A 10,808-nucleotide genomic window follows, 5' to 3' on the forward strand; every position below is an offset into this window, starting at 1 on the left:
ACTCTCTCTCTCTCTACTCTACTCTCCTCTTTCCTTGAAACTAAGGAAGAACAACCTCCATCTCTTCACCAGTAAGTACTGAGGGAGGCATTTAAAATGTCACCTTTGACGTTTACCGATTTATTTATTTTACAAGCAATCGTCAYGTACGAGTGATGTRCCCACATCCTCGTACCAAAAATATYTATAGCRGRATAGCTAACCCTRATGACGGAAMCTTGACTAACTTAACAGTGAGGTTGACCTGAAAACACCAGACTGATGGCTACACCAACACGTAGATTATTCTTCTGGCTTCGTCTAGCTCTATTTGGGATGTTTTACATTGCCTCGCTGGCTTGCCAGCTTCTAGGTAATCAACCCTCCGACGACATCTGCCATGTTGTAGAGGATAACCAACTGATTACGTGTTTGTTGTTTAGTGGATAGATCAGCTTTACTATTGCAGATGTAGCTTCTATCAATGTAATTGTCTGCATCATTTCCAATCCCCCATATATTTGTTGTAAATAAATATATATATATATACATATATTTTTTGTAAATAAATATATATATATCCATATATTTTTTGTAAATATATATATATCCATATATTTTTTGTAAATAAATATATTTATATCCATATATTTTTTGTAAATAAATATATATATCCATATATTTTTTGTAAATAAATATATATATATATATCCATATTTTTTGTAAATAAATATATATATATATAATATACACAGCTTTTTAAAATATATTTTTCTTTATTATTTTCCACTAATCCTACCACCCCTCCCATAATTGGAGTAAACTAATGAACAACAATACTTCTACATACTATATACATTTTACAGACACAGTATATTTTACATTAGTTATCTTTTGTTTGTTATTAGTCCCACCGTTCAGCTCCATTCAACCCCTCCCATCTATCTCKTAACACCATCCATATTGGATTTCTATTTGCCATGTATTTTTCAACTGKGCTGTGATGCTTCAYAAAAGTTCTGAACCTTTCTATTCTCATAGCTTTTACATATTGTAAATTAAAGATAACATTATTTTTGCTAAAAGTATTATTRWWTKATTGATTGATTGACTATGACTTTTCAAATCACCCAGTAGCACGATCTGCAGAGTTAGGTCCAGGTAAATGTTGCAATTCTTCAGCCACAAGTTGATTAATTTGCTGCATTTGAAGTCATTACATATTTCTGGTGAGAACATGCACAACTTTTCATGACGTGGCTGGGAAATGGGTCTATATTATGCCGGTGTTATGAGATGTTGTTCAAATCTGTTACTAAAAGAACAAGGATTCAGGAATAGATCCCAGAGGAAGTCCACAAGATATCTTTGGCCCTGTTAAATAACCAGCCATTTTCACACACATACTGCTCATAATTATGATTCTGGAACCATTTGATTCTGGAACCATTTGATTCTGGAACCATTTGATTCTGGAACCATTTTGATTCTGGAACCATTTTGATTGCTTGGTCATGAAAGTAGCATGTTAACAAATGTGAATGATTCACACGGGTGTCTACACTGAACAGAAATATAAACACAACATGTAAAGTATTGGTCCCATGTTTTCATGAGCTGAAATAAAAGATCCCAGAAATGTTCCATACGAACAGAAAGCTTATTTCTCTCAATTTGTGTGCACAAATTTGCCATGATAACCCATCCACCTGACAGATGTGGCATATCAAGAAGCTGATTAAACAGCATGATTATTACACATTTGCACCTTGTGCTGGGGACAATAAAAAGCCACTTCTAAAAAGTGCAGTTTTGTCACACAACACAATGCCACAGATGTCTCAAGTTTTGAGGGAGCGTACAACTGGGATGTTGACTGCAGGAATGTCCACCAGAGCTGTTGCCAGATAATTGATTGTTCATTTCTCTACCATAAGCCGCCTCCAACGTAATTGTAGAGAATTTGTCAGTAAGTCCATCCGGCTTCACAACCACAGACCACATCTAACCATGCCAGCCCAGGACCTCCACATCCGGCTTCTACACCTGCAGGAACATCTGAGGCCAGCCACCCGGAAGGCTGATGAAACTGTTGATTTTGGACAACAGTTTCTGACAGTTTGTGTAGAAATTATTCTGTCTCAGGGAAGCTCATCTGTGTGCTCGTCGTCCTCACCAGGGTCTTGACCTGATTGCAGTTTGGCGTCGTGACCGACTTCAGTGGGAAAATGCTCACCTCCGATGGCCACTGGCACACTGGAAAAGTGTGTTCTTCACTGATAAATCCCGGTTTCAACTGTACAGGACAGATGGCAGACAGAGTGTATGGCATCGTGTGGGTGAGCGGTTTGCTGATGTCAACGTTGTGAACAGAGTGCTCCATGGTGGAGGTRGGGTTACGGTATGGGCAAGCATAAGCTACSGACAACGAATAAAATTGCATTTTATCAATGGCAATTTGAATGCACAGAGATGCCGTGATGAGATCCTGAGGCCCAGTGTCGTGTCATTCATCCGCCGCCATCACCTCATGTTTCAGCATGATAATGAATGGCCCCATGTCACAAGGATCTGTACACAATTCCTGGAAGCTGAAAATATCCCAGTTCTTCCATGGCCTGCATACTCACCAGACATGTGACCCATTGAGCATGTTTGGGATGCTCTGGATCAACGTGTACGACARTGTGTTCCAGTTCCTGCCATTGAAGATGAGTGGAACAACATTCCACAGGCCACAATGAACASCCTGATCAACTCTATGTGAAGGAAATGTGTCGMACTGCAGTCGTGAAATCTATAAATAAGGGCCTAATTTATTWATTTAAATTGACTGATTTCGTTATATGAACTGTAACTCAGTAAAATCTTTGAAGTTGTTGCATGTTTCGTTTACATTTTTTGTTTCCGTGTAATAAGGCCACTATATCTGGTGGAATACCTCAGGGATCCAGTCATGTTGAATTGTTCTCATGCTAAATGGGCAGCATTATACTAACTGGTAACAAGGTAACCCTTCTGTCGTCTGTTAGCCACCATCAACATGAACAACATGAACGATGGCTGGTACGGAGCTCTGAAGGAGACCGTCCAGCAGCAACAGAACCAGTTGGTCTGGGTGTCAGAGGGCAAGGTGAGAGAAACACTCAACTGTAGTTTCACAGTTAAGTCACTCATAAATATGATCTTTCCAAACGCATTGAGCTTCTTGTCTTTTGAATAACATCTAATCATTTCTGACTCACCTGCTGAAGCAACCCTAAAARAAACTGCATATTTCTTCCCATCCACCACTCCCATCTCCCTCTTCCTCTCCCTCTTCCTCTTCCTCTCCCCAGGCGGACGGCGCGCCGGACGATGACCTAGACATCCATGATGACCGTCTGTCATATCTGTCAGCCCCGGGCAGTGAGTACTCCATGTACAGCACGGACAGCCGCCACACTTCTGACTATGAGGACACGGACACAGAGGGCGGGGCCTACACTGACCAGGAACTAGACGAGACGCTCAATGACGAGGTCGGTCCGATTTTTAAAAAACATTTTTATTTTATTTTTTTAATATTAGATAATTTTATTTCTGAAATAGATTTTTGATTTCATTCATGTTCGCAGTCAAAAATACCTGAATTATGAAGAATACAGTTACATTAAGACACCTGCTCGTCAAACATCTCATGTCGAAACAGGAAAGGGCCTTCCCCAAACTGTTGCCACAAAGTTGGAAGCACAGAATCGTCTAGAATGTCATTGTATGCTGTAGCATTAAGATTTTCCTTTACTGGAACTAAGGGCACTATCCCCAACCATGAAAAACAGCCCCAGACCATTATTTCTCCTCCACCAAACTTTACAGTTAGAACTATGCATTCGGGCAGGTAGAGTTTTCCTGGCATCTGCCAAACCCAGTCAGTCGGTCTACCAGATGGTGAAGCGTGATTCATCACTCCAAAGAACGCGTTTTCACTACTCCAGAGTCCAATGGCGGCAAGCTTTACACCACTCCAGCCGACACTTGGCATTGCGCATGGTGATCTTAGGATTGTGTGCGGCTGCTCGGCCATGGAAACCCATTTCATGAAGCTACCGATGAACAGTTCTTGTGCTAACGTTGCTTCCAGAGGCAGTTTGGAACTCGGCAGTGTGTGTTGCAGCCGAGGACAGATGATTTTTTACGTGCTACACGCTTCAGCACTCGGCGGTCCCGCTCTGTGAGCGTGTGTGGCCTACCACTTCGCGGCTGGGCCGTTGTTGCTCCTAGACGTTTCCAATTCACAATAACAGCACTTACAGTTGACCGTGGCAGCTCTACCAGGGCCAAACTCACTTGTTGGAAAGGTGGCATTTTATGACGGTGCCACGATGTARATCACTGAGCTCTTCAGTAAGKACATTTTACTGCCAATGTTTTCCTATGGAGATTGCATGGCTGTGTGCTCAATTTCTATACACCTGGTGGGGTTGAAATAGCTTGATCCACTAATTTGAAGGGGTGTCCACATACTTTTGTTATATAGTGCACCTCATTTTCGTTTTAAAACGTCTCAGTTTTTGTTAATTCCAGTTTCTAAATCCATTTAGGTTGGCCTGCCCACTGAGCCAGCCATCACCCGCTCCTCAAGCCAGTCAGAGAGGACCCGCCAGTCATCCAGGGACCCCTCGTCTGGTGGTTACTCTGGATACCAGCACGCGCCGGCCAACTGCGTCGACCCGTCCGGTTCAAGATGTCCGCCATCCTCCAGGTAGAGAGAGAGAGGAGAGGGAGAGGGAGGAGAGAGAGGGAGGAGAGAGAGGGAAAGGAGAGAGAGGGAAAGGAGAGAGAGGAGAGGGAGAAGTGGAGGGAGGAGTGGAGTTGGAGGTGGATGGGAGGGAAGAGAGAGCGAGAGGGAGGAGAGAGGGGAGGAGTGGAGGGGAGGGAAAGAGAGAGGGGAGGAGTGGAGGGAGAAAGGAGAGAGAGGGGGGAGGGAGGGAAGAGTGGAGATATAAGCAGTAGTGCTCTCTGTGGGTAAACGGGCTGAAATGACGTATAATCATGTTGTATACAGTTGAAGTCCGGAAGTTACATACTAACCTTAGCCAAATACATTAACTCTGTTTTTTCCACATTCCTGAATTTAATCCTTAGTAAAAATGCCCTGTCTTAATCAGGTTAGACATCACCACTTTATTTTAAGAATGTTGAAATGTCAGAATAATTAGTTAGAGAGAATTATTATTTCAGCTGTTCATTTTATTCAATCACATTCCCAGTGGGTCAGAAAAGTTTTACATGCACTAATTAGTATTTTGTAGCATTGCCTTTTAAATTGTAACGGGGTCAAATCGTTTACGGGGAGCCTTCCACAAAGCTTCCAACAATAAATTGGGGAGGAATATTTGCCCATTCCACCTGACAGAGCTGGTTGTTAACTGAGTCAGGTTTGTAGGCCTCCTTGCTCGCCACACGCTTTTTTCAGTTTCTGCCCACAAATTTTTTATAGGATTTGAGGTCAGAGGCTTTGTGGGATGGCCACTTCACATATTTGTTGTCCTTGTTGTTTCCATTAAGCTTTTGGAAGTCATGCTTAGGCGGGTCATTTGTCCACTTTTGAAGACCCATTTGCGACCAAGCTTTAATTCCTGACTGATGTCTTGAGAAGGTTACTTCAATATATTCCACATAATTTTCCTTCCTCACGATGCCATCTATTTGTGAAGTGCACCAGTCCCTCCTGCAGCAAAGCACCCCACAACATGAAACTGCTGCCCCACCCCCGGCTTCACGTTGGGATTGGTGTCTTCGGCTTGCAAGGCATCCCCCTTTTTTCTCCAAAACATAACGATGGTCATTATGGCCAAAAACAGTTCTATTTTTGTTTCATTCAGACCAGAGGACATTTCTCCAAAAAGTCATGATTCTTTTGGTCACCCATGTGCAGTTGCAAACCGTAGTCTGGCTTTTTTACTGGCGGTTTTTGGAGCAGTGGCTTCTTCCTTGCTGACGGCCTTTCAGGATCGTACTGTGGATTAAATTCATACCTTTTGTACCTGTATTCTCCAGCATCTTCTAACAAGGTCCTTTGCTGTTGTTCTGGGACTTGATTTGCACTTTTCTGCACCAAAGTACGTTCATCTCTAGGAGACAGAACCTCCTTCCTGAGCGGTATGGACGGCTGCGTGGGTCCCATGGATGTTTCATAACTTCCGTACATTGTTTGTACAGATCCATGAACGTATGGTACCTTTAGGCGTTTTGGAAATTGCTCCCAAGGATGAACCAGACTTGTGGAGCTCTTCAATTTTTTTTCTGAGGTCTTGGCTGATTTCTTTTGATTTTACCATGATGTCAAGCAAAGAGGCACTGAGTTTGAAGGTAGGCCTTGAAATACATCCAYGGGTACACCTCCAATTGACTCAAATKATGTCAATTAGCCTATCAGAAGCTTCTAAAGCCRTGASATAATTTTCTGGAATGTTCCAATCTGTTTAAAGGCACAGTCAACTTAGTGTATGTAAACTTCTGACCCACTGGAATTGTGATACAGTGACTTAATCTGTCTATAAACAATTGTTGGAAAATTTACTTGTGTCATGCACAAAGTAGATGTCCTAACCGACTTGCCAAAACTATAGTTTGTTAACAAGAAATTTGTGGAGTGCTTGAAAAACTAGTTTTAATGACACCAACCTAAGTGTATGTAAACTTCCGACTTCAACTGTATTCTATGTTCTTCAGAGTGATGTTTGTGCCGCTGGTAAACAATACAATGTGTTTGTTCCTTCACTAACCCTTTATATGCTTTAGTATACACAAAGAATGTATATTGTAAGGCTTTCTGTTGTCTCCATGTTGTTGCATCTGGCTGGTGTCAAAGTGATTCCAGGAGGAGGAACATAGAGAGAAGGTTACTACGGAGACGGAGAGAGAAACTGCTGTAGTTTGTGGAGTGTTTCTGTGTTCTTCATCTTGGCAGCCTGTTGCAATAAAATGTCTCTTAACGATACTTCACAGCAAGATGATGCTGCTCTGGCTATTCCTTCCTCTCTGCTGCCTGCGGCGGTGGCGCCCCCTCCTGTTGAGACTGAGTCACAGCAGCCTGTGCTGCAGCTAGAGGGTATGACCCCTGACCTGGAGGAGGAGGCTCCAGTTGCAGCTCCTCAGGCTGCAGACTCACTTCTTAGCAGCCCCAGTCCCGCCCCTACTGAGCTAGCCCCGCCCCCAACACCACCATCACTCGAACCCCAACAACTGTCTCAATCGCAGATCGGCCCTGGTCCTGAACCCAAGGTACTCACCTACCTACCTACCACCACCCCAGCACCTACCTGCTACCCCACTAGAACACCTGGGCACCTGGACCGGGCCTGGGCCAGTCACGCCCTTAACTGCCCCGCCCGGTTCTCTGCCCCGCCCGTCTGCCCCGCCCCCCAGCCTGCTGTTCTGTTTTAACTTGCCTGTCTTTTTCTTCGCACACGCTTCTTTCTCCTCTGACTGGCTCTCTGTCTGCATGCCCCGCCCACGCTGTGTGACCACTGACATTTGACCAGTCAGAAAGCAAGAATCTAGCCTATCGGCGTGTTTGAGGGGAGGAGTTTGGAGCAAGGCAACAATGGAGGCGCAGAATTGCTTATTTTCGCTTAGTTATTTGGGATGCAAGCAAAGGCGACTTGTAAGATCAGTGATTGTGCAGAATATAGTCAATCTCAAACACACACCTTGTGTGACTAAGTCAGTACACATGCACCAATCACAGTGGGCTGGTAGTCGTGGGGGGGGGGGCGGGGTCGGCTGTCGCGGCCGTCTGTGGGCAAATCTGAAAGCCGCACCCCATTCCCTATTTGGTACGCTACTTTTGGCCAGAGCCGGACAAAAGTAGTGCACTATATAGGGAATAGGGTGCGGTACATTTGGGAGTCTTACGGTGTGACCAGGATAAGAAGAACGAGCACCAGCATTAACGGTTACTGTTGTCTCCTCCTCTTTGTCTGCATGGTTTGGTTTCCTTTCTGCTTCTTTACTTATTTAACTTCTCTGACTGTAGTTGGATTTTAGTCAAATGTACCTGCAGTGGCACATGTAGATGTACTGTATGTTGTAATGCTAGTATGTAGTAGACTGTAGTTGCATAAGATGCTAAAACTGAATGTTGGTTGCATGATAAACTATGCTAACCTGCAGACAGTATTCTTGTTATTTACTAGTCTCTGTCAAAAAGCAGTTGACTCTACCTATGGAAAAAAAACTTTAAAAACTTGCATATTAAAACTGCGTAACTGTACATCTTCCGTTGTAGTATTGACTCGTGTAGAAGTTTTAATGTTTACAGAGCTTCTTCCATAGGAAGTAACTGTCTTGTTACGAGATGTGCTGTCTAAAGGCTACATATCACCTGTTTTTGAAATGAAGCCGTTCAGAGGAAAAAAACATAAATCGGAAAATGTGATTTGGTGATGAGGAGGGATTTGAACATTTTCAGTCATTCTTGAAAGGCTTCTTGTCAAAATATGCATTCAGCTCTGATTAGGAATAATTGATAAGAGAATTGCTTGTGTACTTGCACTTTGACTTGATGTTTGTTGTTATTAGTTACTATTGAATTGTATGTATGATGATGTGTTGTATCTCAATTGATCTGTGTTCAGTCCTTATCGTCAGGTTTCAGGTTAACCTCTCTTTAATAATTCATTCCTCTCTGACTACATTTTTGGGGGATTTATTTAGTAGTTTCTGTCATTTTTTTCTGTTCCTTTTTTATTATAATTTTTTATTATTATTATTAGTTTTTTTTTATTTTTTTTATTTTTTTATTTGTTATTATTATTTATTATTATTATTTGTTATTATTTTTTATTATGATTATGATTATTATTTATTATTATTATTTGTTATTATTATTATTTGTTATTATTGTTTGTTATTATTATTTGTTATTATTATTTGTTTCAAAACTGTTTGAAAACTTAACTGTTTTCAACTTAATTTGCCATCTGTAATAATTGGTACATCAGAAATCTTATTCACCCAAGCTCTGACCAGGTAGTTTAGTAGATACCAAGCTCTGACCAGGTAGTTTAGTAGATACCAAGCTCTGACCAGGTAGTTTAGTAGATACCAAGCTCTGACCAGGTAGTTTAGTACATAACAAGCTCTGACCAGGTAGTTTACTAGATACCAAGCTCTGACCAGGTAGTTTAACTGACTATAAGCTAGGTTAGGTAGATACCAAGCTCTGACAGGTAGTTTACTACTATAGCTGTTTTGTAGATACCAAGCTCTGACCAGGTAGTTTGAGTAGATACCAGCTCTGACCAGGTAGTTTGTAGATTACCAAGCTCTGACCAGGTAGTTTGGTAGATACCAAGCTCTGACCAGGTAGTTTAGAGATACAAGCTCTGACTAGGTGTTTACTACAGTATTTGTGATACGCAAAGCTCTGACCAGGTAGTTTAGTAGATACCAAGCTCTGACCAGGTAGTTTACTACTATAGCTAGTTTAGTAGATACCAAGCTCTGACCAGGTAGTTTGGTAGATACCAAGCTCTGCCAGGTGTTTAGTAGAATACCAAGCTCTCGGACCAGGCTGTTTAGTAGATACCAAGCTCTGACCAGGGTAGTTTAGTAGATACCAAGCTCTGACCAGGTAGTTTACTACTACGTTATATAGCTAGTTTGGTAGATACCAAGCTCTGATGTCTGTCTTGGATGTCTCTCCCCTGCAGATGTACAAGAAGGATCTGTACAGTCTGGAGGAACCAGTGAGAGTGAACCACGGCGGCATGAAGTCATCTCTGAGCTACACCCAGCAGCCCTACCAGGACAAACAGCCATACCGCCAGTACGACCACCCGCCTTACGCCTTCTGTAGCGACAGGGGGGGCTACGCCGAACCAAAGCCTCCCCAGGGGAACTTTGACTCTCACCTGCACTACGACAACCGTGTGCCTCAAAACTACGATGATGGCCGGTGGCCCCCCTACGACCAGCAGACCTCTTCTCCCCAGCCCCCGGGGTACCAGCCTGCCCTGGTCCACCAGCAGGGTTACACCCCCAGGGGGACCACCCCCTATGAGGACGGCCCCGTCAGGGACTACAGCCCCCCACAACCCCGCTACGATGAGGCCCCGGCGGGGATGCAGGGCTACGACGGCAAGCCTCGTCACGGTAAACCTCCAGGGCCAATGCGGTATGACGAACCGTCTCTCCCGCCCTCGGCTGGCCCTTACGACGCCTGCTCTCCCTACGAGCCCGAGCCCCCTCACGGCTACTGCCTCAGCTCTCCCCGCTCCCCGGAACCCCCCAAGCAGTATTACGGAGACTCTGCTCCTGTCCTGAGGCCCTCCTATAACCCGGTGCCTCCCAGCCGGGGCGGTGGCTACAACCGTGAACCTCTAATGACCTCTGACCCGCCCCTTCCCCCTCACAAACCTGAGCCCTTGGCCTCCCCGGGAGAGATGGGGGTAAACGCGGGGTCCAAACCYCTCCCTCCACCGCCCCGGGGGGAGGAGGAAAGGGACGACCCAGCCATGAAGCCCCAGTCGGTGCTCAACAGGGTCAAGATGTTTGAGAATAAGAGGTCGGTGTCTGTGGACCGGGCCAAGGAGGCTGGCGACTCCACCGTGATGAGGGTACGTCTCTTATACCATGACACGGCCAAACACCTAGACCGCATGCTTGTAATGGATGTCTGGGGGGTCTCAGCCTGGGGTACTAGTAGCCCTGGTAGTTATAATGGATGTCTGGGGGTACTTGGCCTGGGGTACTAGTAGTCCTGGTAGTTATAATGGATGTCTGGGGGGTCTCAGCCTGGGGTACTAGTAGCCCTGGTAGTTATAATGGATGTCTGGGGG

General features: G+C 44.2%; 1 pseudogene; it reads left to right on the forward strand.

Moving 5' to 3' along the window:
- Positions 1-37: 37 nt before the first annotated feature.
- Positions 38-10,808, forward strand: part of LOC111971801 (tight junction protein ZO-1-like) — a 34,982-nt pseudogene continuing 24,211 nt past the window's right edge.

Source organism: Salvelinus sp. IW2-2015, linkage group LG13, assembly GCF_002910315.2.
Source record: "Salvelinus sp. IW2-2015 linkage group LG13, ASM291031v2, whole genome shotgun sequence".
In the NCBI taxonomy this organism is placed as follows: domain Eukaryota; kingdom Metazoa; phylum Chordata; class Actinopteri; order Salmoniformes; family Salmonidae; genus Salvelinus; species Salvelinus sp. IW2-2015.